Source organism: Trachypithecus francoisi, unplaced genomic scaffold (assembly GCF_009764315.1).
Source record: "Trachypithecus francoisi isolate TF-2019V2 unplaced genomic scaffold, Tfra_2.0 Lachesis_group19, whole genome shotgun sequence".
NCBI lineage: Eukaryota > Metazoa > Chordata > Mammalia > Primates > Cercopithecidae > Trachypithecus > Trachypithecus francoisi.
The window spans coordinates 47,095,277-47,122,807 of NW_022681464.1; the positions used below are offsets into that span (position 1 = coordinate 47,095,277).

The following is a 27,531-nucleotide window of genomic DNA, read 5'->3' on the forward strand; positions in this document are numbered from 1 at the left end:
AGTAGAATCGGCCAAGTAGGACAATGAAGAAGGATACTGAAGGATATTGAAAGGATACTGAAAAACAGGGTCAAGGAAAGCAGAAGGCACTCTTTACTGGAGGACTTAACACAAAATAGGTAGCAGAGAAATCCAGGATTATCCTAATTCAAAATACGGGACCTGAAGGAGAGAACTAGTAGGGGAAAGCAGTTCTATGCTGTAACTTTATACTCCGCAAATACTGCCATCCAAATAACCTGCATTTGGGCTGGGTTCTGTGACTCACACCTGTAGTCTCAGTGCTTTGGGAGGCCAAGGCGGAAGAATCATTTGAAGCCAGGAGTTCAAGACCAGCTTGGGTAACAAAGTGAGAGCCCGTCTGTACAAAATAAAAAGTTAGCTGGGGTCAGGCGCAGTGGCTCACACCTGTAATCCCAGCACTTTGGGAGACCGAGGTGTGTGGATCATCTGAGGTTAGGAGTTCAAGACCAGCCTGGCCAACATGGTGAAACCCCATCTCTACTAAGAATATAAAAATTAGCCGGGCGTGGTGGTGGGGCCTGTAGTCCCAGCTACTCAGGAGGCCGAGACAGGAGAATCACTTGAAGCTTGAACCCGGGAGGCAGAGGCTGCAGTGAGCTGAGATTGTGCCATTACACTCCAGCCTGGGTAACAGAGCGAGACTCCATCTCCAAAAAATAAAAAGGTAACTGGACGTGGGGGTGCGCACCTGTAGGCCTAGCTACTTGGCAGGTTGAGGTAGGACGATAGCTTGAGCCCAGGAGTTGGGAGCTGCCGTGAGCTGTGATCATACCATTGCACTCCAGCCTGGGCAACAGAGTAAGACTCTGTGCCTAAAACAAACAAACAAACAAACTGTATTTAATCTTCAAAGTAACCTTATGAGGAAGGTATTATTATCCCCAGTTTGAAAGTGGGAGACCCAGACCTTAAAGGTATGTATTTGTCTCAGCATAGGAAGCTCAGAGAGCAGAGACTCAGGCAAAGGCTCGTGTGCTGTATGTTATCAAGGGGACGAAGCGCAGGCAGCAGGAGCAACAACCAAGGGAAACAAAAAAGGGAAGGAGGAGGAGCCCAGTGGAAAGCTTGGTGTGGGGTCAGCCGCCCTGGATCCCGCTGCACAGAAGCTTACCCCACAGGGAGTTCACGCCCCATATGCCTGGCCTGTGCATGCATGGGCGCTGAGAGGGCTACGACCATGCACCCCTGGCCTCATTGTCTACTGAGAACTCTGGGCAGAGGGCACTACGGGCAGGCAGGGTGGCGTGAGGTTACACCTGTGTGACGTCAGCTGGAGCCTTGCAGGGCTGATCACTGCAGAGGCAGCTGCATCTACAGAAGACCTAAGTGGTAGCCAGGAGGTGCCACACACCGTGCTGTTCAGTGTGTCTGGGATTTGTTCTGTGTCTTCTAGTACATCTGGATAAGGGATGAAGGGATAAAGGTAAAGGAAGTGGTGGTTGAGTTAAATTCCAGGCTGTAGACAGTCTGAGAGTCATGCAGTTTAGGAGAATCCCAAGAATGTTCTTAGTATGACACAGGACTTTCCACAGTCTTATGGTTTGTGCTTCACAGGTAGACACTATATAAACTGTTCACATACATGAGCACAATTTAAAACTTTAGGGTAAAAGAATGGATGAGTTGGCTTTCATTCATTTATGATTTGAACAAATATGTTTGCATTTGCCAAAATGTATCAGTCCCTTATTCTACCTTGACAAAACCATGATCCGGGTACAATGAGGCATGAGAAGCCTTGTTGGCAATTGCCTTCGTGCTGTCCAGAGACAGAAACATTGTTTCTAGGTGGGAGCTCCTGGTTCCAAACCTCTTACCTGGAAGTGACTTTGAGTGGATGATAAAATCTCCCTTCTCACCCCCATCTTTTACATTGAAAACACCCTTAATTTAAGTGAGAAATTGAATCAGTATAATGATGGATGAATCACAAACACACACACGCGCGCACACACACGTGACCCTCTTGCTTCAGCCCCCCAAGTAGCTGGGATTACAGGCGCCTGCCACCACACCTGGCCTAAAAATATGGACTAAGGTCTATTTTTTAATTTAATTTCATTAGTACTGCAGATTACTCCATGAATATTGAGTTATTATTAGCAAGTTCTATAAGTTGACTGGAAAACATCTATCATAAGGCAGGGCAGCCACTAACGGGCAGAAACAGGCGCCGTGCAGAAGAATCCATTACGTTGTCCTCCAGAGTCGCTGAGAAAAATGACTGTATGGTAATTCATTGTGAAGACCTGGACTCTGCAAGGACTTTATAAATACCAATGTCAGCATATCCATTCATCACATGGAGTGGCTAATATGTATTTTTCAGGGAACTTTCTAAGAATTAAAATGTATTCATATAGAAAAATATCTGTCATTTATTTTTGTTGGATTCTAATTTATAATCATGAAAATCAATAATCTCATTTGAATTTACTTGCTCTTCTTACCATCATCTAAATCATTATTAAATGAAGCCAAGTGATATGCTTCTCTTCATCTCTAAGTGGAAATGCACATCCAATTTATTTTAAAACATTTTTGCAAAGCAACATCACTTTCGGAAAACACTTAATAATTGCCTGGCAAATTATTCTCTATGGCCTAGTGCTATTCTTGTTGTATGCAAGAGCTCGGTGCAGGAAAACCTCAGGGGACTGAATAAGGAGCATCCTCCCATTCTAAAGATGGGCCAAAGGGAAAGAAGCCCAGACTCCATAATCTTTCTCCCAAAACTTGGACGTTCAGTTAGCTAAGTTTAGCTGTCCTGGCCCTTCTTGTGCTAATGGCTTGGTTTGTTCCCATCTCTGTGTTGCACTCAGGAGCTGAAGGTGCCCTTCTCCATGCAGCGTAGACAGAGCTGTGGAGGCACAGGGCACCCAGCTGCAGGAGAGTCCAAGGACTCAGTGCTGTCTCAAAGCTTAAGCTCATCATGGCTCTTCCTCCTTCAGCACAGGAACTGCTTGCCCTTCTTCTGTGTCCCCAAACCTAGAGGAGATATTCAAAATATGTAAGGGCCAGGACAGTGAGGGCATTGATGAATCAGAACAGATGCCCACCAGTACCTGAACGGGGACTTCCCAGCTAATGGTCAGACCCGTCCAGACCCCTAATCCCTAACCTGCCTCCTCAGCTCTCCATCCACCCAGGCCCTTGAGAGTGTTTCTAGATATCGAAGAGTAGCCAAATGTGTCAGGAGACATGGCCTAGGGCAAGACATGTGGGAGCAACATTCTGGCCTGGACAAATGACAAGGGAGGATGAGCCTCAAGGAGGACGGTAGGAGAGAGAGAAGTGCCAAAGAAAGTAGAATAAAAAAGAGACAGGCCGGGCGCGGTGGCTCACACCTGTAATCCCAGCACTTGGCCGGCTGAGTGGGGGCGGATCACTTGAGGTCAGGAGTTCAAGACAAGCCTGATCAACATGCAGAAACCCCGTTTCTACTAAAAATACAAAAATTAGACAGTCCTGGTGGTGCACACCCATAATCCCAGCTACTGGGAGACTAAGGTGGGAGAATTGCTTGAACCTGGGAGGCAGAGGCTTCAGTGAGCCAAGATCGTGCCACTGCACTCTAGCCTGGGCAACAGAGGGACGCTCTGTCTTAAAAAGAAAAAAGAACAGAAAAAGCAGCTAGACAGACAGACACACACCCCGCTGGTGGGATACACGCAGCTGGACCAGGTCTGCAGGGACTCAGACGATCTGCTCCGGCTCTCGCCCAACAGCTGGGAGTGGTCCGACTCATCTGGCAGGCAGTGGGCAGTCAGAGGGTCTGCTGTTTTGCATGTTTGCACCTGGGGCATGGTCCTCAGAACAGGCAGGAGTGCAGAAGAGGGGGTAAAGCCCTTCAGAGTGCCAAAGGGTGTGTTCATATGCCTGGCAATCTGCTCTTCCAGCAGGGAGACTGGCAGATGCATGTGCCTGGGAGGATCTGGGGAACGCAGGGTCCTGCACATCCAGCTGGAAATGCCATACTTCTTCCTCCTCTGTGTAGCCTTCTGTGTCCGCTGCCTTTAGAGAAACCTTGTGCCATTTCACTGTTTGTGTTTTGTGAATCGCTCTCTATTGTGGCAGCAGCACACATACACATTTGCAGATAGATTCCAGAACAAGAGTGGTAATTGGCCGTTCACAAAAGCACTCGGCTACCAGGTTATAAGCCACATTTTCTATATTATTTCTCTTTCTTCCAGGACAGAACTCTTGTGAGGAAAAGTCTGACTCACAACCATTTCTCCAATCACCTCCCTTGAAGAACATTAGGGTAGGAAGCTTCCTGGGGAAAGGACCTTTGTTCACCTGGATGCAGTCTTTGGCTCTGTCTCCCCTAGACATTCCTGGGAAAAGGGGAGCACATCTAAGGAAAACAAAGCTGCAGTTGGGCTCGTCAGTGGGACTTACCCTTGGAAGGTGATACCTAGCTGAAAGGCAACCTGGAAGTGATTTTTGTTCTGCAGTCAGCAGTGTATAATGACAACTACTGAAGAACCAGGCATACGACTAGTTGATTGATTGAAATGGAGCGTGGTGTAGTGCCTGGCCACTCACAATATGATCCATGGATCAGTATCAGCACTACCTGAAACTCATCAGAAAAAGAAGCACTTGGCCCCATCCCAGACCTATTGTGTGAGAATCTGCATTTCAACAAGACGCCCAGGTGAGCTGTAGAAGTGAGCTGCAGTTTGAGAAGCCCTGGTGTGGTGTGCAAAGGTGCTGGACTTGGAGTTGGAAGATCTGGCTCCTTGTGCCAGCTCTGAGCCTTACTAACCATGTGACCTCTGAGCCTCAGCTTCTTTATCTCTAAAATTGAGATGATCCTAATAATCTCTTCCAGTATTTCCTTACACAGTTGCTATAAATCAGCCTGAAATAAATATATGAAAGCATTCTATAAATGTACATCACTCTGATTAAAGCACTATGATGATAAGGTCACATACGTTTAGTGTGGATTCGATTCCTGTGTTGATGTTACCTAAAGCTGTACGTTGTTGCAGGTTTAGACAGTTGCTTGTAGACATGAGCCTTGATTCTCAGAGAATCCAAGTATGAGAGTGAACTGATTTAGGATTGCTGAATATGTGACATGTCTCGTGCCAATTTCAGCCTCGAAGTTTTGCATTTACGATATCTGCAATGCCAGACTCCGTGCTACTGCCAGCCCTTGCTGCCTGCACTGTTTCTGTCCTCCATGCCTTTCTTTCACTTGAAGTACAAGGCATTAAAAAACAAATAAATACCCCATGGAGATATTATTTTGTACAATTTCCTCATGTATCTAAAGCGTTATAATAACCCCCACACTCCTAGTCTTTTATCTATGGCAAATATTGGTGATCTGAAAATTATGCCTAAAATAGAAGATATTCTCCGTAACTATGAGAAATTTTAAGTTGAAACCTGATACTGCCCTGCAAATATCATAATCTGTGCATGTAGTGGCAGCAGAGACATCTGCTTACGACTACTTAATTATTAAAACAGTCTAGGCCGGGCGCGGTGGCTCAAGCCTGTAATCCCAGCACTTTGGGAGGCCGAGACGGGCGGATCACGAGGTCAGGAGATCGAGACCATCCTGGCTAACACGGTGAAACCCTGTCTCTACTAAAAATTACAAAAAAACTAGCCGGGCGAGGTGGTGGGCGCCTGTAGTCCCAGCTACTCGGGAGGCTGAGGCGGGAGAATGGCGTAAACCCGGGAGGCGGAGCTTGCAGTGAGCTGAGATCCGGCCACTGCACTCCAGCCTGGGCGACAGAGCGAGACTCCGTCTCAAAAAAAAAAAAAAAAAAAAAATAAATAAATAAATAAATAAATAAAACAGTCTTTCCAGAGCCCGATTCTCAACTCCATCTTAGAGATGAGAAAATGGAGGTAAGAAGTCATTTTAGGTCATTTTAAGTGACTTGCCTAGGGTCACATGGTAGGCAAGTGTTGGAGCCAAGTCAAAGTCAGGCGATTTGATTCCCAACCTCCACACTGGACCCCAGTTTTGTCCTTCCAGGAAAAGGAGGAAAAAAGCACCAGGCCAACGGTCTCAACCTTGGCTACATGCTGGAGTCATCTGTGGAGCTTTGAAAACTACCAACGTCACATAGACTGGGAAAAAATATTCACAGCTCATTTATCTGACAAACGCCTTGTATACGGAATATATACAGAATTCCCACAAATGAACTAAAAAAAGAGAAACAACACAGTGTTTAAAAATGGGCAAAAGACTTGAATACATGTTTCACAAAAGACAATATACGAATAGCCAGTAGGCAAATGAAAAGATGCTCAACATCATTTGCAATCAAAGGACTGAAGATAAAATGACCATGAGACGTCCTTTCACACTCACTGGGAGGGTTAACATCGAAAAGATGATCACACCAATGTTGGCAAAGACGTGGGTGACGGAAGCTCTTGCACATGGCTGTGGGGAGTTTAAAATAGGACAGCCATGTGGGAGAACTAGAGCAAATCTTTATAACAACTTTAATCTTCAACCTAGAAATTCCTTCCTACGTACTTAATGGGGAGAGAAATGAATAGGTTCCCAAAAGAGACTCCTCCAAAAATGCTCATACAACATTGTTCCAGTTTATCCAGTGTGACTAGAAAAATCCCCCTACGTTGGTGAAATACAGCCAGCATTTTTCATGCGCATCAATTCCGCCCGTGGTCAGGAACTGAGAAGGGGCATAGCAGAGAGCTCTTGTCTGCCCCATGATTGCCAATGTCGGGCACAGCTTGTCCCCAGTGGCCCTCCCACTCACGCGCCAGCAGTGGGGCTGGGTGGCTGAAGACTGGGCCAACCAGGACTTCCATTTGGAGTGTCTGCAGTGGCCTCCCAGCCCTAACGCCAGTGTTCCCAGAGAACTCCCAGCTCTGGGAAGCTGCCCAGCCTGTTTATTTGCATGGCCTTTTTAAACATAGCCTCAGAAGCAACATAGCGTCTGTAGTAGGCTACTCGGGCTGTCGTAATAAAATGCCACAGATGGTGGCTTAAACAACAGATACTTACTTTTTTCTCACAGTTTTGGAGGCCGGAAGTCCAAGGTCAAGGTGCCAGCAGGGTCAGATCCTAGCTTGTGAACAGCCACTGTCTTGCTGTGTGCTCCCAGTTCCTTCCCTCTGCACCTGTGCGGGGAGAGAGAGAGACTGAGATCTGGTGTCTCCTCTTGTTCTCAGGAGGACACACCAGGCCTGTTGAATCAGGGCCCCACCCTTATAACCGCATTTAATTGTAATTGCCTCCCTAAAAGTCCTACCTGCAAATACAGCCACACTAGGGATTAGACTTTGACATGTGAATTTTGAGGGACACAGTTCAATCTTTTACTAGTCTCTATTAGTTGAAGCAATTGCAAACCCACCTGGCTCCAGTGGGAGGGGCTATAGAAACCGTTTCTGGTGAGAGTGTCAAGGACTGTGGCCCTGCTTCGAAACCTCAGCCTCATTCATAATAGCCCAAAACTGTAAACAATTCAAAAATCAATCACCATCAAAATGGATAAATACATCATGATATATTCATGTAACCAAATGTTACTCAGCAATAAAAAGGAACATACAGCCACATGGGTGAATCTCAAAAACATTGTTTTGAGCAAAAGAAGCCAGACCTACCAAAAAAACAAGCCATGTGATTCCATTTATATGAAGTCTAAGAAGAGATAAAACTCATCTATTGTGATGGAAGTCTGAAAGTGGTTGCCTCTTGGGGTTGGAGTTCATTGCAAGGGGCATTACAGACATAACTTTCAGTTGTGATGGGGATACTCTGTATCTCGCTTCGGATGGTGGTTACAGGGGTGTCTACAACTGTCAAGTGTCTTTGAAGTAAACATCTAATATATGTATATTTCCGTGTCATGTAGATTATTCTCTATTTACAAAAGGAATGATGATGATGATGCTGGGTCCTACTCCCAGAGATTCTCATTCAGTTAATCTGGGGCAGATCCTGGGCAAGAGGATCTTCAAAAGTTTTCCATGGGATTCCAAGGGAAAGGGAAGCTGAAGACCACCATGCCAGGCCAGCGCGGTTCTCAGGGGGAGGAGAGGCTGACAGAGCATCCTTCGTGAGAATCCAGTGCTTGCTGTGTCACAGATGGCCACACACTTCGCTTAAAACAACTCAGATTTGGCTGGGCGCGGTGGCTCAAGCCTGTAATTCCAGCACTTTGGGAGGCCGAGACAGGCGGATCACGAGGTCAGGAGATCGAGACCATCCTGGCTAACACGGTGAAACCCCGTCTCTACTAAAAAATACAAAAAACTAGGCGGGCGAGGTGGTGGTGCCTGTAGTCCCAGCTACTCGGGAGGCTGAGCCAGGAGAATGGCGTGAACCCGGGAGGCGGAGCTTGCAGTGAGCTGAGATCAGGCCACTGCGCTCTAGCCTGGGTGACAGAGCAAGACTCCGTCTCAAAAAAAAACTCAGATTTGTTCTTACAGTTTTAAAGATCAGAAGTTTAACATTTGTCTCAAGGAGGCCCTGGAGAATATCCATTCTGCTTTAGTCTGTTGGGGCTACTATAACAAAATACCACAAATTGGGTGACTTCCAAGCAAGAGGAATATATTGCTCATAGTATGGAGGCTGGGAAATGCAAGATCAAGATGGATTTGGTGTCTGGTGAGGGTTCGTCTTCTCACTGGAAGGGGCAAGCTAGCTCTTTTGGTGGACCTCTTTCACAAGGATGCCAGTTTCAATCATGAGGGTCCACCATCGTGACCTTATCACCTCCCCAAGACCCCACCTCCCAATATCATCACCTTGGGGGTTAGAAGGAAACACATACATTTGAGGAGACACAAACATTCAGACCATAGCACTGCCCTGCCCCTTCCAGCTTCCAGGGCTGTCTATTTGCTCTGGAAAGGGCTACCCTGTCTTTCAAGCAATTGTGCTTTGTTGTAAAGAGTGAGAGCAAACCGCCTTTTGCTCTGGAGAAAGACACTATTGTTTGTCTTCCACGGCTGTTCATTTCACCAACACTCTTGGAAAGGTAACCCAGAACAAAGGGAAGCCGGCGTCTCACTGCCAGACATGGCCGCATTGCTCTAATCACAATGCCTCCTCCGACACTGACCCTCCTGCAACCCCTTACAAGGACTGTTCCGTCACATGCGGCACCCAAATAAGCCAGGACCATCCCCCCATCTCAAGGCTCTTAACTTTCTCACATCTGCAAAGGTCCTTTACCATGTAAAGTCACCTATTCACAGGTCGTGGGGAGTGGGACATACGTGGGGGGCCGTTATTCAGCCACCACACTGTGCTGTTCAAAATGAACTTTGTTGAGATGTCAGAGTGAGGACTAAATCTCTACCTAGAATATTGGAACCCAAAGGGCTCAGAAAGTTTCCAGAGCCGTCTCAAACTATTTCTTAAAAGTGACCTACAAAAAAATTTCCATATCTCCCTAGACTATAGCATTACACATCAGCTGTCCCAAATAAACGGGCCCTGGGGTAGTGGTCGCATTAACCGAAAACTCAATTTTCTTTCTCAGGTCCCAGGACAACAAGCCCCATTACAACATAAGAACTTGGGAACAGTAACTGCCCTTTGTGACAAGGGGAAGAGGAAGTGCAAACGTTAGTTACAATAGCAGTGAGGAGTACTGGTGGCAGTATGCACTCCTATTTCTCCCTTCACAGAAAGATTGAAGTGGATCCCAGCTGTTTCTTACAAGCATGTTGGTAGGACTGATCATGGAGCATTCTGTCTTCCTCCCTCTCTCTCTCCAAACATTTTTAAGAACTTACTGTATGCTGGGCAAAGAATGCTTGCGAAGATCCTGTGCTTCCTTCCCTCCTCTCTCACTCTTCCAGTGTCTTCCAGAGGCAATTCCTGCAGTTCTTGCAGTGGTTGCCAGTTTTCCTGCTTATGGACTGCCGATTGCTCTCCTCTGCCTACAGGATGAAGTCCAGAGCCTCCAGTCTGGCATCTGCGGTCCCGCCTTGTCTAGGCAGTGTTCTCCCCCAGGACTCACAAAATGAATCTCACACCCCAACAAAGTCCATCTAAATAGGGACACCCAGCCATTTTTTATGGTGTTGCTTAAACATGAAATTCTTGACATAAAGCACCATAAAGTTTCCTTCCTGCAGTTTACAGTGGAGGATGCTGAAGCTGCTGGACACCAAGGTGGCTGCCATTGCCACCACGATGCACAACAGCCTGAGAACTTCTCTGGCCCAAGGCCTGCTTCCTGATGCCAGCCATGTCTGAATCTGCCTGGCTACACTGACCTCTTCTTGCCCAAACTCCAGAGACCCATCTGTTCTGTGACTTATCCGTCACCTAGGAATGGTTTGATCCCAGTCACCTGACAAACTTCTGCAAACTCAAATGTGTCACACTAGAATAAGGTTGGATCCCTGAAACCCATCCAGGAAAGCCTGAGTAGTCCCAGGATCTCGGCTAAGAAACTACTAGACTAGGCCATCTCTGAGGTCCTTTCCTCCAGTGAAAGTCTGTAATTCTGTAATTTTACTCCAATTGTGTCCTTCCAATACATAATACAAATTCCAGTGGGAAGAAAAGATCCCAGGGAAGTCATCAAGGAAGACCCACCCTTCCCTTATTCCCAGCCACTGTAGGCGTCCCAGGCCTGCAGCATACACTCTTCTTGGCAAGGCAATCCAAAATGCTCTGACTCCTTCACAGGAAAGAGATTGAGCCCTTCATCCCTGCCCCAACTGCTGCTGCTTGTACACTAGGAGAGTGGCTAGAATAGCAAGCGTTTCCCTCAACAGAAGGACTGTTGACCTAAGGAAGAAAGGTGGCTCTCCTGGGCTCCTGCCACCTGGCTCTGCCCTTCTCAGCACTGCTACTGCCTCTGCAAGAGCCTTCTCTCACCTTGGACCTCAATCAGAAAGGAAAACATGCACTCGGGGCTTCTTTTGGTTTAGAAAGGCTCTCCCCTCCAGAGCACAGGAGTGAGGAGCAAAGGATGTCTGCATGACATTGTCTCCAGTGCTTGCTATGGGGAGACAAGAACACTACTGCCCAAAAGTTCCAGAGGGGAAGGCCACTCAAGGCCATGGGCCCCAGGCAGCCGTTACTGTGCAGATGGCAGCCCCCTGGTGCAGAGGACTGATGTGACTCCTCAGAAAGCCTCGAGGTGCCATTCTGCAGCCACCTTCTCCATTCTAGCCACACACTTTTCTCCCCCACCACACCTCCCGGGGAAGAGGACCCTCTTCATCCTCTATATTCCTCTTGCCGGATGAGTCTCCCTGGGGATCTCACATTTTTGCACGTCTTGCAGTCTTTGCATGTCTGCCTTCCCTTTGTTCTGGGTTACCTTTTCAACGATGGTGAAATGAACAGCCTTGAAAGACAAACAACAGTGTCTTTCTCCAAAGCAATGGGCAGTTTGCGTGCACTGCTTACGGCAAAGGGAAGTTGCTTGGAAGATAGAAAGAGCAGCTCTTTCCAGAGCAAATGGGTCGGCAAGCTTACTGCCCACTGTCAGACATTCAGGGCCCCCAAGCTCAGAGACTGTCCTGAATTGCAAGTCACTGCCTGTGCAGGTGTCATCCGGCCCCACATGCTGGGACTCAGACAGGGCAAGGAAATGTGGGTACTACGGCTACAGTGATTGCTGTAAATAATAACACGGCTTCTAGCTGGGCACAGTGGTTCATGCCTGTAGTCCCAGAACTTTGGGGGTACTGAGGCAGGAGGATCGCTTGAGCCCAGGAATTTGAAGCTGCAGTGAGCAATGATTGCATCACTGTACTCCAGCCTGGGGGACAGAGTGAGACCCTGTCTATAAAATAAAAATTAAAAAAAAAAAAAAACACAGCTCCTGCCAGTATCATATCCACAAGTCTGTGACAGCCCAACGCATTAGCTGTCAAGGAAAGTCCCAGACCCCTCCAGGGCATTGACACTCCCTAGTGCTGGGCTCAGGGCACATCAGCCCTCTCCTTTCCCCCTGCCACAGTTTACTTCTGTGAAGGCCTTCTGTGTCCTCAGCACTTCAATTTTTATTATTATTATTACTACTATTATTATTATTATCATTATTATTGAGAGAGAGTCTCACTCTGTTGCCCAGGCTGGAGTGCAGTGGCATGATCTTGGCTTACTGCAGCCATCTCTTGCCGGGCTCAAGCAATTCTCCTGCCTCTGCCTCTCGAATAGTTGGGATTACAGGCACCCACCACCACATCCAGTTAATTTTTGTATTTTTAGTAGAGATGGGGTCTCGCCATGTTGGCCAGGCTAGTCTCGAACTCCTGACCTCAAGTCATCTGCCTGCCTCGGCCTCCCAAAGTGCTGGGATTACAAGCGTGAGCCACCGCGGCCGGCCAAATTTTATCGACTCAATTAACATCAAATTTAGAAATGTGAAGATTTTATTTCTAGTTTGACGACAAGCTATCTGCCCTGTGATGTCGACCACTGAAAAATTCAGCTGTGGCTAACTCCTAGGAATTTGCAGTTACAGGACTTTTCCAAGTTCCATATGAGATGTCGTAGTGCCACCTGCTGGCTCCTGTCTCACAGGCACTCTACACATGCAGACGGTGGGTCTTACCCCACAGTGCACGCACAGTTCACGGATGAACCTGAGGAAAGTAGGGATGAAGCTCACAAATGTCATGCAGAACAAAAGGAGCTGGGTAGGAAAAGTGTAGATTATGTAATTTCATGCATAGGTAATTTCATATAAAAAAAGTGAAATGTCACAAAACAAGTGAAACTAACTGTACGAGTCAGGTTTTCACAGAGAACTAATAGGAGATACATGGATATATTTTAAAGGAATTTATTTAAGGGAATTGGCTCATGTGATTGTGGGGCCTGGCTGGTCTATAATCTGTAGGGCAGGCCAGCAAAGCAGAAAGTCTGGCAGGATTTCTGTGTTACAGTCTTAAGGCAGAATTCCTTCTTTTTCCCTGGGAAACCTCAGTCTTTGCTCTCAAGTCCTTCGACTGAATGGGTGAGGCCTACTCTCATTATTGAAGGTAATCTCCTTCAAGTCAATGGATCATAGATATTAGTCATATCTACAAAATATCTTCACAGCAACTTCTAGAACTAGTGTTTGAGCAAACAACTGGGCAGCATAGCTTAACCACAGTGGTGCATTAAAGTAACTGCTGCAGGCTGGGCGTGGTGGCTCATGCCTGTAATCCCAGCACTTTGGGAGGCCAAGGTGGGTGGATCATGAGGTCAAGAGATCAAGACCATCCTGGCTAACACAGTGAAACCCCGTCTCTACTAAAAATACAAAAATTAGCCAGGCGTGGTGGCGTGCACCTTAGTCCCAGCTACTTAGGAGGCTGAGGCAGGAGAATCACTCGAACCTGGGAGATGGAGACTGCAGTGAGCTAAGATTATGCCACTGCACTCCAGCCTGGCAACAGAGTGAGACCCTGTCTCAAAATAATAAATAAATAGATAAATAAATAAATAAATAAATAAATAATAAATAAATAAATAAAATTAACTACTGCAGTCAAGTCTTTGTCAACTTGGCACCTCTATGTATCTCCTTAAACTATACTTAATCTCCAAATAACAGCAAAATCATGCTTGCACCTCATCTGATTCAACTATCCTGGGTGAAACCAGAGACACACTAACACTTCCCCAGAAGAGGACGTAGGGTTCTCGGGTCATGTTTACTCTTCTCTTTGGTATCCTATAACTGAAATACTAAGATATATCTTATGTCATATAAGGGAATAAGAGAGAGAAGAAGACAAAGATATTTTCTAAACACACACACACACACACACACATACACATACACACACACCCCCCCCCACATTTGTAACCAAATAAGGAAGAAATACTCATAACAATTACAGCCAGCATTTTTGTAAATGGCCATGTGGTTGTAGCTGGTATTTATAACTACCTGCTTCCACTACCCATTCCAGATTCCCTTTATCCTCAGCAAGCACCTCAGCTGGTCACGGTTTGTCACCTGGTGGGGTGACCCAAACGTTTCTTCCCTCCTGAAGAGTTTGGACCATTGAGTAGTATGGCCTGAATTAGGCTGTGATAGTTTTCCATTGACCTCAATCACAGTGAAGAGTAATATTGAGATTGCCTGTACTCCAGATGCACTCTTGCTTACCTCCGTGGGGGAGTAGCAGCCCAATTTTTCCTTGGTAGCTAGCCAGCACTAATCATCCGAGAAAACACAGCAGCTCCCTTCTTAGCCTGTTGATTCAAAAGCATGAGGAGCCCAAAGTGGCTGGGTGGCATCTTAACTGAGAGTTCAGTGGAATCACTTTTGTTTTCCCTGGTGGAAGCACTCTTCCTTTTGGAACTAAGACTTTTACATCAGCAGAGCATTCGGTCATAGGACAGGAAGAAAACACTTTGCTAGTGGGTCAGTATAGGGGTAATAGTGAACGGTGCCACTTCCATTTCCATCCCTTGATTCCTGGACTTGTGTATCACGGCTACTGGCGAAGCAGCACCCTATATTGGATGCTAACTTATATTTATTTATTTTGAAACAGGGTCTTGCTCTGTCACCCAAGCTGGAGTGCAGTGGCATGATCAAGGCTTACTGCAGCCTTGGCCTTCCGGGCTCAGGTGACCCTCCTATCTCAGCTTGCTGAGTAGCTGGGAGTACAGGTGCATGCCACCACGCCCAGCTAATTTTTTTAAAACTTTTTTCTTTTTAGAGACAGGGTCTTGCTCTGTGTCTCAAGCTGGTTTCAAACTCCTTAGCTCAAGTGATTCCCCAACCTCAGCCTCCCAAAGTGCTGCGATTACAGGCATGACCCACCATGCCCAGCCCCTTGGGTGCTAATTTGAAGCATACATAACCTCCCGGAGAATATTGCCCCAGTCCTGCAAAGCGTTACCACCTACCTGACACTGTATCTGAGTCTTCAAAAGGCCATTTCACTGTTCTGATCAAGGCACTCACTTCACAGCAAAAAAAAGTGCAGCGATGGGCACAGGCTCATGGAAATCGCTGGTCTTACCACGTTCCCCACCATCCTGAAGCAGTAGGCAGAAGAGAACAGTGAGTAGAATAGAACAGGCTGAATAGGATAGAAGCAATGCTTTGTGGAATCTACCACAGTGGTGAATACCGCATTCTGTGGATTCACGGATAAGTTTTGGCAGAGGTATTGTGTACAGGGAAAGCAAATCCATATTCAGACTAAGTGTCCACTCCAGGACCTACCATGATGGAAGGAGTCCCACGTAACCAACATGCCACATGTAGCTGGCTGATTGTCCTGGGGAATGGTGCCATATTGAATCCTCAATGTCGGTCTCTACCACTGACAGATTGGGCACTCAGTGGTGGGTGTAGCCAGGTTGGCCTTAGTGGGTGGATGTCCATGTTGCTGAACCCATGTGTAACCTCCATCCCTGACACCATGGCTGCTTTGTTCATGAACTCACTGGGCACGACAGGGATGGTTACAGAAAGAGACTGCCTGGCATCCACAGAACAGGTTTTTCTATCCTATTATTAAAATTCTTCTCTGCAGATGTCACCCTTTGGTGGGCATTTATACGGAACACAAATATCTTCTATTTTTTGCTCATTCAGAGAGAGAGAGACATCAAATTTCCTTGTCACCAATTTCCAATAATGCTCCTTCCAAGTCCCTGACCATCAAGCAAAATCTCATAAATTAATATACAATTAAACCTCTTGCCATGTCTCCTTCCAAAGAAAAACCACTGGATTCATTGCCTGAAGTTGGGGATTGCTCCTGATGGGAGGAATTCCCTTCACCACTGTTTCTTGGGGATGTCCTAGAAAGGGACTATGGTGCTGCAGTTGTCCATACTGGGGTGCCTGCATACCATGCGGAACTATCTACATGCCTGGTATACCTCGTCTTGTCTTCCTCAGTCAACTGATTGTAGGAAACACTGTATGAGGCCATAGATGGGGCTGGAACAGGTAAGACTGTGTAGCAGGACTGGAAGCCAAGTGTCCCACTCAGAACTAGCAGCTTTTGGGCCACTTGGTGGATAAGCTGGAGTGGCACACCCAAATGAGGAATGTCTTGCCTCCAAAATCCAAAAGGGCATTGTACCTCTTTTTTGGTTACAGGAGGAGCCAAATGTAACAACTTGTCTTTCATTTTGTGAGGAATATCTTGACATGCCCTACACCACTGGATCCCTGGAAATTTCACTGATGGAGAAGGCCCCTGCATTTTGGTTGCATTCATTTCCCATTCTCTGACATGCACATTTCTTACTAATAAGTCTAGAGTAGTTGCTACATCTTGCTCATCAGGCCCAATCTGCATAATGTCATCAATGTACTAAACTGGTGTGATGTCTTGTGGAAAAGAAAGGCGATCAAAATCCCTGAAGACTAGATTATGGTAAGAATGGAGAGTTTAATCTACTCCTGACATAAGACAGTTGTTATGGACTGAATTGTATTCTTCCACATTCTTATGTTGATGTCCTAACCCCTCATCTATGTTTGGAGAGAGGGCCTTTAGGGAGGTAGTTAAAATTAAATTAGATCATAAGAGTGGGGCCCTTATCTAATAGAACTGCTGACCTTATAAGAAAAGGAAGAGACAACAGAGATTTCGCTCTACACACAAGCATAGAACAAAGGCGTGTGAGGACGCAGTGAAAAGGTTGCTGTCTACAAGCCAAGAAGAGAGTCCTGAATAGAAATCAAATCTGCCAGCACCTCCTTCTGGGACTTGTAGCCTCTGGAACAGTGAAAAAGTAAATTTCTGGGCCAGGTGCAGTGGCTCACGCCTGTAATCCCAGCACTTTGGGAGGCTTAGGAGGGTGGATCATCTGAGGTCAGGAGTTTGAGACCAGCCTGGCCACCTTGGTGAAACCCTGTCTCTACCAAAAATACAAAAATTTGCCAGGCGTGGTGGTGCACGCCTGTAATCCCAGCTACTTGGGAGGCTGAGGGAGGAGAATTGTTTGAATGGAGGTGGAGGTCACAGTGAGCCAGGACCGTGCCACTGGACTCCAGCCTGGGCGACAGAGCGAGACTCTGTCTCAAAAAAAAAAAGTAAATTTCTGTTGTTTAAACCACCCAGTCTGTGGTATTTTGTTATGGCAGCCTGAGTAGACTAATAAAACAGTAACCTTGCCAGCTGGAAGCAAATTACTTCTGGTAATCTTTATTAACAGATAGAGGAAAAAGCATTTGCCAATCGATAGCTGCACACCAAGTACCAGGGCACCAAGGCATGTGTTAACTTACTCAAGCAGTGAAACCACATCTGAGACAGCACTTGCAATTGGTGTGGCCACCTGGGTAAGTATACAGGTGTCATTCTCCAAGATCCATCTTTTTTTCTGCACAGGCCAAATAAGCTAATTGAAGGGGATGTGGTAGAAGTCACCATCCCTGCTTTGTTCAAGTCCTTGATAATGACGCTCATCTCTGAAATCCCTCTAGCAATGTGGGATAGTTTTTGGTTTACTGTTTTTCCTCGGAAGAGGCAGTTCTAGTGGCTTTCACTTGGCTTTTCCTACCACAATATCTCTCACTCCACAGGAACCAGCGTGGGGATTCTGCCAGCTGCTGAGGAACTGGTCTATACCAGTTATGCATCCTGGAACTGGGAAAGTAACCACTGGATGGGTTTAGGGACCCACTGGCCCGGTGTGAGATGGACCTGGGTTCCACTGACCATTTTACTTCCATAAGCCCCTACTCTGAATGGCCTCCTGGAATGAGCATGAGTTCAGAGCCAGTTCAGTAATCCCACAAAAGTCTGATTGTTTTCTTTTTCACAATGTACAATCACCATGGTAAAAGACCGTAGGTCCCTTTAGGGCCACCTGAGAGGAAGATTAACAGTATACACTCTTGACAGTGCAGCAGTGTCCTTCCTCAAGGTGACCTTGACTTCCCTTCGTTTGAGGAATTCTGGGTCATAAACTGGTTCAAGTCCAGGAATTGAGTGAAGAGCTGCGACTCTTTGTTTTTATGATTCAAGTTAGGTGTTCATTCACTTGACCCAGAACTCTTCTAATTATACAGATAAAGTAAGAATTTAACAGGCTGTCCGTCTACTCTCTTCTAGGGACACTACGATCAACAGCCAATGCCATAGGTCTCTGCCAGTCAGACCATTATTACCAGTTTGACTCTACTGCCCATTACGGTGACTATGTTCTCCTTGCTTTTGGCAATTACATGTTGCCACTTGTCCCCTTCCATCCCAGAAACTAATTGTCTGCACTGCATCTAAGGATTCCCAGTTCCATGACAGTAGATCCCACTGCAATTTCCAACCTACAAGGAAAAGCAACCACAGGACTCCTCAGGGATGCAGGGGCTCTACTCACAAGTGCACTTCTCAGTCATGGTGAAAGCCGTGTCCTCTGGATGCTCCTAGGGTGGGTGGGTGGAGGTCACATGTTAAATCTAATATTCTGACCTCCCTATACCTTCCTCTACAGTGCACAAAGTCAGCTCTGCCATTTCAGCTTTATTTAGTGTGGGCCACGTTTTGGTCCATGCTTCAGCCAAACCAGACTGTCAGAGCCCTTTTCTGAGCCCTGGTGGTACAGCACTGAATCCAGAAGATCTGAGCAGTGGGCCCATCTCTATAAATTACCCCCAATCCAACTTCATGCCCTGGAGGTACAGCACTGAATCCAGAAGATCTGAGCAGTGGGCCCATCTCAATCAATTACCCCAATCCAACTTCATGTTCCTTGCATCATTATCCCACACCCTAACACTCATTCCCAAGATTTGTCTGTACAAATTGGAACCATCGTGCAGTTCTTTTGGAGCACAGTGAACCTCCTGAGTCACACTTTGGATCTCACCTTTTGGGGCCTGTAGGGACTTGAGTCTTGTCATAGTTCTAGAAGCAAAGAGGTATTCCTAGGGTAGGTCCTGAGGAATCAGCACTGTCTTCTGAGGCAGCTACCTCAGAAGAGGCCACCACACGCTCCTGAGTGATAGCAGAGTCAATGTCCTCAGATGGGATGGAAGGCTTGCTTCTACTGGCAAAGAAGACTCCACAGAATTTAGGAGCTCAATGTCCCCAGCTTCACCAGGATCTGCCCACAGGTCCCCATTCAAGTTTTTAGGTGTCCTTCTCATATGAAGGCAGTAGGAGAGAGAAAAAAAATTCAGGACCCTGTTCCTTCCCAATTCCTGCCCTTACTTTAACAGCAGAGGCTCCTGTGAGGTCGGGAACTCAACTTGTGTCATCATTCAACCACTTGCAGGATGAGACTCTGGATTTGGCTTTCAGAAACGTCAGCTCGGTGGCGACAGGAGATGTGTTTTTCTTCTCTTTTCTTTTCTTTTTCTTTTTCTTTTTTTTTTCAGGGCAGACAGAAATGTTTCATTCAGTTATGTAGTAGTTGAGCTGGGAGTTTGAAACCCTGAGAGTTCATCCTTTCTTTCGCTATCTTGTCAAGCACAATTAACAGCACCGGCCAATTTCATTATACTCATTAATTTGATAAAAATGTTCCAAGGTGGCAAATATATGGCCACCCAGAACCTTGCCTCTTATGAATATTTGTGTAGGAGTGTCCAATGGCGGTATTTTGGGTATCTCTTCTGCCAGATCACACTATAGGTGCTCCCTTTACCACTGGAAGTAGTCATTAGTGCATTAAAATCCAACCAGAGGCCGGGCGCGGTGGCTCAAGCCTGTAATCCCAGCACTTTGGGAGGCCGAGACGGGCGGATCTCGAGGTCAGGAGATCGAGACCATCCTGGCTAATACGGTGAAACCCTGTCTCTACTAAAAAATACAAAAAACTAGCCGGGCGACGAGGCGGGCGCCTGTAGTCCCAGCTACTCGGGAGGCTGAGACAGGAGAATGGCGTGAACCCGGGAGGCGGAGCTTGCAGTGAGCTGAGATCTGGCCACTGCACTCCAGCCTGGGCGGCAGAGCAAGACTCCGTCTCAAAAAAAAAATAAATAAAAAAATAAAAAATAAAAAAAAAAATAAAATCCAACCAGATTGGCCAGGTGCAGTGGCTCACACCCGTAATCCCAGCACTTTGGGAGGCTGAGGTGGGCGGATCACAAGGTCAGGTGTTCGAGACCAGCCTGGCCAGCATGGTGAAACTGGTCTCTACCAAAAATGCAAAATTTAGCCGGGCATGGTGGTGCCTGCCTGTAATCCCAGCTACTCAGGAGGCTGAGGCAGGAGAATCGCCTGAACCCAGGAGGTGGAGGTTGCAGTGAGCCGAGATTGTGCCATTGCACTCCAGCCTAGGCGACAGAGCAAGACTCCGTCTCAAGCAAACAACAAACAAACAAACAAATAACAAACAAACAAACAAAATCCAACCAGATTAGAGAATCAATTCCAGAAACCACAGAACGAATTCCGAAAACTCATCCTTAAGATTCTGTTCTTCTAGGCTGGGCGCAGTGGCTCACGCCTGTAATCCCAGAGGGTGGATCATGAGGTCAGGAGATTGAGACCATCCTGGCTAACCCAGTGAAGTCCCGTCTCTACTAAAAATACAAGAAAATTAGCTGGGTGTGGTGGCGGACACCTGTAGTCCCAGCTACTCAGGAGGCTGAGGCAGGAGAATGGTGTGAACCCGGGAGATGGAGCTTACAGTGAGCTGGGATTGCGCCACTGCACTCCAGCCTGGGTGACAGAGCGAGACTCCGTCTCAAAAAAAAAAAAAGATTCTATTCTTCTAGAACCACTCTCAGTATAAAATCTGTATCAGTCAGGGTTCGCCAGAGAAACAAGACAATATTTACATCTTTCTGTCTTATTTCTAGGAATACAAAAGTGTTTTATTTTAAGCAATTGGCTCATGTGATTGTGCAGGCTGTTAAGTCTAAAATTCTTAGGACAAACTGGTGGGCTGGATATGGGCTAGGAAATGATGTTGCAGACTTAAGTCTCTAATCTGTAGGGTAGGTTAGGAACTCAGGAAGGATTTCTTTTTTTTTTTTTTTGAGACGGAGTCTCGCTGTGTCACCCAGGCTGGAGTGCAGTGGCCAGATCTCAGCTCACTGCAAGCTCCGCCTCCCGGATTCACGCCATTCTCCTGCCTCAGCCTCCCGAGGAGCTGGGACTACAGGCGCCGCCACCTCGCCCGGCTAGTTTTTTGTATTTTTGATCTCAGCTCACTGCAAGCTCCGCCTCCCGGGTTTACGCCATTCTCCTGCCTCAGCCTCCCGAGTAGCTGGGACTACAGGTGCCCGCCACCTCGCCCGGCTAGTTTTTGTATTTTTAGTAGAGACGGGGTTTCACAGTGTTAGCCAGGATGGTCTCGATCTCCTGACCTCGTGATCCGCCCGTCTCGGCCTCCCAAAGTGCTGGGATTACAGGCTGGAGCCACCGCGCCCGGCCTAGAGACGGAGTTTCACCGTGTTAGCCAGGATGGTCTCGATCTCCTGACCTTGTGATCCGCCCGTCTCGGCCTCCCAAAGTGCTGGGATTACAGGCTTGAGCCACCGCGCCCGGCCTCAGGAAGGATTTCTGTGTTACAGACTTGAGGTAGAATTCTTTTTTTCTTTAGGAAATCTGAGTGTTTTATCTTAAGGCCTTCAGTTGGATAGATGAGGCCCAGCTACCTTATCAAGGTTAATCTCCTTTACTTAAAGGCTACTTGTAGGGACAAGAGTGACTTTTTCATTTTTTATTTTTTATTTTTTTTGAGACGGAGTCTTGCTCTGTCACCCAGACTGGAGTGCAGTAGTGTGATCTCAGCTCACTGCAGTGTCCGCCTCCCCAGTTCAAGTGATTCTTGTGGCTCAGCCTCCTGAGTAACTGAGATTACAGGCAGCTGCCACCGTGCCCGGCTAATTTTTTAATTTTTAGTAGAGACGGGGTTCCACCCTGTTGGCCAGTCTGGTCTTTAACTCCTGACCTCAGGTGATCTGCCTGCCTCAGCCTCCCAAAGTGTTGAGATTATAGGCGTTAGTCACTGCCCCTGGCCGATTTAAAATGCCAATCTACCATGTAAGTTCCCACTAACCCTGAGTTTGAAAATGCTTCCAACATGTCTAGTTGATCTGTTACTCTTCGTGTAGGAACACCTATTTATTGTAAGTTGCCTCCAAAACAACCTTTGCTGTTGCAGAAATCACAGGCTGACAGCATAGCCACCTACCCATTCCTTCCAGAGCACGTATGCTTTTCTCCCAAGATATAAGCTGTGTGTCGGGGGGGTTGTGGAGTGGAGATCTACCTGTCTTGCAGCCACCCAAGACCGCAAGACCCAAGACTTCTGTCTGTAAGTTCCCCATATAAGTCAATAAATATAATCCCCTAATAAATTCCCCAAAATATACTGCTGTAATAAATCGCCCAAAACTGACAAACTGGATTTGTCTGCCTCTTTCTTTGGTTTCTCAGCTCCTTCAGCAGTTGGGGGTCGCTTTGTATATATTAATATGACCCTTTCACGGAACACAACTGATTGCAGATATATATATATATATATTTTTTTTTTTTTTTTGAGACAGAGTCGCGCTCTGTCGCCCAGGCTGGAGTGCAGTGGCCGGATCTCAGCTCACTGCAAACTCTGCCTCCCGGGTTCACGCCATTCTCCTGCCTCAGCCTCCCGAGTAGCTGGGACTACAGGCGTCCGCCACCTCGTCCGGCTAGTTTTTTTTGTATTTTTTAGTAGAGACGGGGTTTCACTGTATTAGCCAGGATGGTCTCAATCTCCTGACCTCGTGATCCGCCCGTCTTGGCCTCCCAAAGTGCTGGGATTACAAGCTTGAGCCACCGCGCCCGGTGATTGCAGATATTAATCACATCTACAAAATACCTTTATAGCAACATCTGGACTAGTGTTTGAGCAAAGCACTGGGCTTCATAGCCTAACCATGGTGACACATAAAATTAATCACACCAACCTATGTTGTTAGGAAGGAAGTCAATAGTTACTGCTTGGGGAGGGGTGTAAAGACCAGAAGGGACCACAGGAGAGCTTTAAGGGTGTGAGTCATGCTCCCTTTTTCGAGGTGATGATGGCTGCATGAATGTGTTTAGTTTGTGAAAATCCAGTGAGCTGTACATTTATGATATGTGTACATTTTGGAATCTATATTATACTTCATTGAAAAGCAAAATGTTAAGAAAAAAGATAGTAAGACAAAAAGCAATGGAAACAAGAAAAAAAGCCTTACATCAGATACGGAGACTTTACAGATTGCAAGAAATTGACATATATAACTCTATATTAATAAGTTTAAATATTTTGGTGAAATGACTATTTATTTATTTGAGACAGTGTCTCACTCTGTCGCCCAGGCTGGAGCGCAGTGGCACAATTTCAGCTCACTACAACCTCTGTCTCCTGGGCTCAAGTGATCCTCTTCCTGCCTCAGCCTCTCAAGTAGCTGAAATACAGGCGTGCGCCACCACACGTGGCTAATTTTTTTTTTTGTAGAGATGAGGTCTCACTATGTTGCCCAGGCTGGCTTTGAACTCCTGAGCTCAAGCAATCCTTCTACTTCGGCCTCACAAAGTGCTGGGATTACAGGCATGAGCCATCATGCCCGGAACAAAATGGCTGATTTTTTAAAGGAAGATACAAATGATCAAAATTGTCTTGACAAAAGGTAAAAAATCTGAAGAGGCCATGAATAAAATAATTTTAAAAGGTAGTTAAAATTAACTATACTTATCACCAAAGGCATCAGGCTGATAAAATTTTGTGAACGTCATCTACAAAATCTTCACAGAATCTTCTACAAAATCCTCATAGGAATCTTTCAGTTCCTATGCTATTTAAACTGGCCCAGAGCAGGAAAAAAATGTGAAAACTTCTTAACCAATTGTAGGTTATTTATTTATTTATTTATATTTTTGAGATGGAGTCTCACTCTGTTGCCCAGGCTGGAGGGCAGTGGCACAATCTCAGTTCACTGCAACCCCCGCCTCAAGGGTTCCAGCGATTCTCCTGCCTCAGTCTCTCGAGTAGCTGAGATTACAGGCGCTCACCACCACACCCAGCTAATTTTTGTATTTTTAGTAGAAACAGGGTTTCACCATCTTGGCCAGGCTGGTCTCAAACTCCTGACCTTAAGTGATCTGCCTGCCTCAGCCTGCCAAAATGTTGGGATTACAGGTGTGAGCTGTCATGCCCAGCCTTCACTGTAGATCGCATTCTTTCCAGAATACGAGCTGGAAACCTCCAAACTTGCTTTCCCAGACTCTTATTAGCTCTCTATTTCGAGTTGGGTTCTGCCATTGAGAGACACAGGGGATTCAGATGTAGGAGGAAGAAGACCTTTTATCCAATTTGTGGAGGCAGCTCACACAGCTGAGTAGTGGTGGCAATGGGTGAGCTTGGCTTCCTGCTCAGAGGTGATCTGAACAGCAGCAGTAGCAGCAGCACTCAGCCCTAGCCCCAGCAGTAGCAGCAGAGGTTCCAGGAACCTCAGCTGTTCAGAGTTTGTGGGCTCCATGGCTGTTGCTCTGTTGGATGCCTGCAGTGTAAGCTGGAGTATTGGCTCCTGGCTTTCTGCCTGTTGGTGGTAAAGGCGCCAAAGTGAGCAGCCTCAGAGAGGCAATGATGGTAGCTCTGGGTAAAACTATTTTCCCTTTCACACTTCCAGCCCAGAGTTTCCCGTAGTTACTAGTCTCTGGGTAATCTCATATGTTCCCTTTTTGCTCTTAATTAACCCCTCGGATATATTTGTAACCAGTTTCCCGTGTTAAATTCTTTTTTTTTTTTTTTTTTGAGATAATGTCTCCAATTTTTTTTTTTTTTTTTTTTTTTTGAGATAATGTTGCCCAGGATGGAGTGCTGTGGCGCAATCTTGGCTCCACTCCTGGGGCTATTTTTTTGTATTTTTATTTTGTATTTTTAGTAGAGACAGGGTTCTCGCCACATTGCCCAGGCTGGTCTTGAACTCCAGAGCTCAGATAATCTGTCCGCCTCGGCCTCCCAAAGTGCTGGATTATAGGGTAACTTAGCCACCAGGCCCAGCTGACACAACCACTTTGGAAGATAGTTTGTAAGTTTCTTGTAAAACCAGGCCAGGCACAGTGGCTCATGCCTGTAATCCAGGCACTTTGGGAGGCCAAGGCAGGAGGATTCCTTGAGCCCAGGAGTTTGAGACCAGCCTGGTCAACACGGTGAAACCCCACCTTTACAAAAAATAGAAAAATTAGCTGGGTGTAGTGGCACTGTGCCTGTAGTCCCAGCTACTGGGGAGGCTGAGGTGGGAGGATCATCTGAACCCAGGGAATTTAAAGCTGCAGTGAGCCATGATTGTCTGCCATGACAGAGTGAGACCCTGTCTCAAAAAACAAAACAAAACCCCCAAAAACAAAACTAAACTTACTCTTACTATATGATCCAGCAATCATGCTTCTTGGTATCTATCCAAAGGCGTTGCAAACGTGTCCACACAAAAACCTGCGCACTGATGTTTGTGGGGGCTTCACTGAGAATTGCCTAAACACAGAAACAACCAGGATGCCCGTTAGTTGGTGAATGAATAAACACTGTTACAGCCTGACAATGGAATATGATTCAGCACTAAAAAGAAATGAACTATCAAGACAAGACATGGAGAAAGCGTAAATGCATACTGCTATAAAGGAAGGCAATCTGAAAAGGCTAGCCACTCCCAGATTCCCATTATATGCCATTCTAGAAAAGTCAAAACCATGCAGTCAGTGGAAAGATCAGCGGTTGCCAGGTGTTTTCAGAAGAAAGGGATGAACAGGAGCACTAAGGATTTTCAGGGCAGTCAAACTGTTCCGCGTGATACTATAACGGTGGATCCATGTCATTATATATTTGCCAAAACCCATAGAATAAAACACCAAGAATGTTTTGAGATAATGTCTCCCCCCTTTTTTTTTTTTGAGATAGTGTTGCCCAGGATGGAGTGCTGTGGCACAATCTCAGCTCTACCACCACTCCTGGGGATTTTTTTTTTTTGTATTTTTATTTTGTATTTTTAGTAGAGACGGTGGTCTCGCCACGTTGCCCAGGCTAGTCTTGAACTCCAGAGCTCAAATAATCTGTCTGCCTCGGCCTCCCAAAGTGCTGGATTACAGAGTAACTTAGCCACCAGGCCTGAACTTTGGGTGATAATGACGTGTCAATGTAGGTTCACGGATCATAACAAAGCTACCACTTTGGTATGGGACGTTGATAGTGGAGGATGCTGTGCGTGTGTGGGAGTATGGGTACACACGGGAACTATTTTCTGCTCAATTTTGCTGTGAACCTGAAAGTATTCTAAAAACTAAAGTCTATTTTAAAAAATCCACTGTTTCACCTAATTCAACACTTCACTTCCACTCTGATAATCTCTGGCAACCACTGATTTGTTTACTGTTTTTATTTAAATTGAATTAAAAGAATTTTTAAACTGTTTTGTTATTTTTATAATAATCAATATATTTTGATTGGACTTTTATAGTGAGCACTTTCTTTGGATATGAGTGTCTTTGACCTTCAAAAAAGTTGTAGTTGTTATCAGTTATCATAAGAGATGGGGTCCACCTCTTAAAGTAGCAATGCAATCTTATTTACGGTTGAAAAAGGTCATGTCGCCACTTCTCTTGGCAGGTTTCTGTGCAATCCGTCAGGGGAGAGCTGGGACCCATCATTTAAAAACCTTTCCAGCCTGCTAATCTTACTGTACCCCACGTTCTTGTCATTCCTGGCCAAAATCCAAAGGGGTTTTCTACAGCCTCAGTTTTAGTTTTTTTTTTCCTGTACTTTTGCTCCCCTGACGCAAGCTTCCAACGTCTCCATCCTAAGCTTTATCACTACGCCCTCTAGAATGCCTTTTCCTGATAAGCAAACCCCGAGTCCTTGGCGTCTCGGAAGAGGCTCCTCCACTTTCCCGTTTTGGCAGAATCCGTGATCTGAGCCAGGCCTCCTCCCAGGGCGTCTGGTCCTCCTCACTTCCTTTCCCCGGAGGACTCTGGCTCCCGGCGAGCAGGCAGCCACTTCCCCCGGCCGCTTCCTTCCCCCGGGATGACACGTTTCTACAGGCGGACTCTTGTAATTCCTCCTATTTCTCTACCCCGTGGTGGCTCCTATAACCCCCAGGCCTGGTCTGCCGGTAAAATGTTGACACATTTAAACCACTACTTCCGATACTTTCCTCCCCGTCCAGCCTTCGCTCTTCGGCTGCCGAGCCTGGACTGCTTGTCATCCCCTCAGGCGTCTCCCCGGCCCTCCCTGCTCTTCAGCCTTCCCTGCAGAGCGCGGCTCCTGACCACACCCACGGTTCGCCTTCTCCACCTGCTCCGCGCGCCTCGCACGTGTCTGGGGGGAAACACATCCAAACGTCGACTTAAATGATTCATCGACGAGGACCCTGAGAGCAGTCTTCACTCTTCAGCTTTCTTCATTTGCACAGTATACCAATAAGCTCTTACTACTTCTCATCACAGGTAACTCCCCTTTTGCAGAGCAACCTCCGCCGCGGAACGGTCAGAGCCCGGAGGCACCAGCACCAGTCTCGCAGGCCACGCCGGCCGAGGACAGCGCGGGGCTTGAGGGGGCGGGAGGGTGGGGCGAGGCGTGACGGCCCGGGGGGTAGGCGGGGCTTGACGGGCCAGGGGGCGGGGCGA

At 46.7% G+C, this 27,531-nt stretch overlaps 1 long non-coding RNA gene across 3 annotated transcripts; it reads right to left on the reverse strand.

Moving 5' to 3' along the window:
- Positions 1-592: 592 nt before the first annotated feature.
- On the reverse strand, positions 593-27,487 carry LOC117064186. 3 transcript variants are annotated; one of them, XR_004429312.1, is made up of 6 exons: positions 25,275-27,487; positions 14,876-15,007; positions 14,127-14,212; positions 7,051-7,155; positions 3,678-4,364; positions 593-3,012 (listed from the first exon to the last, which is right to left on the reverse strand). It is a non-coding gene; the product is annotated as an uncharacterized LOC117064186 (long non-coding RNA). The 3 variants fall into 3 exon arrangements; XR_004429313.1 differs by lacking the exon at positions 3,678-4,364; XR_004429314.1 differs by lacking the exons at positions 3,678-4,364; positions 14,127-14,212.
- Between the last annotated feature and the right edge of the window lie 44 nt (positions 27,488-27,531).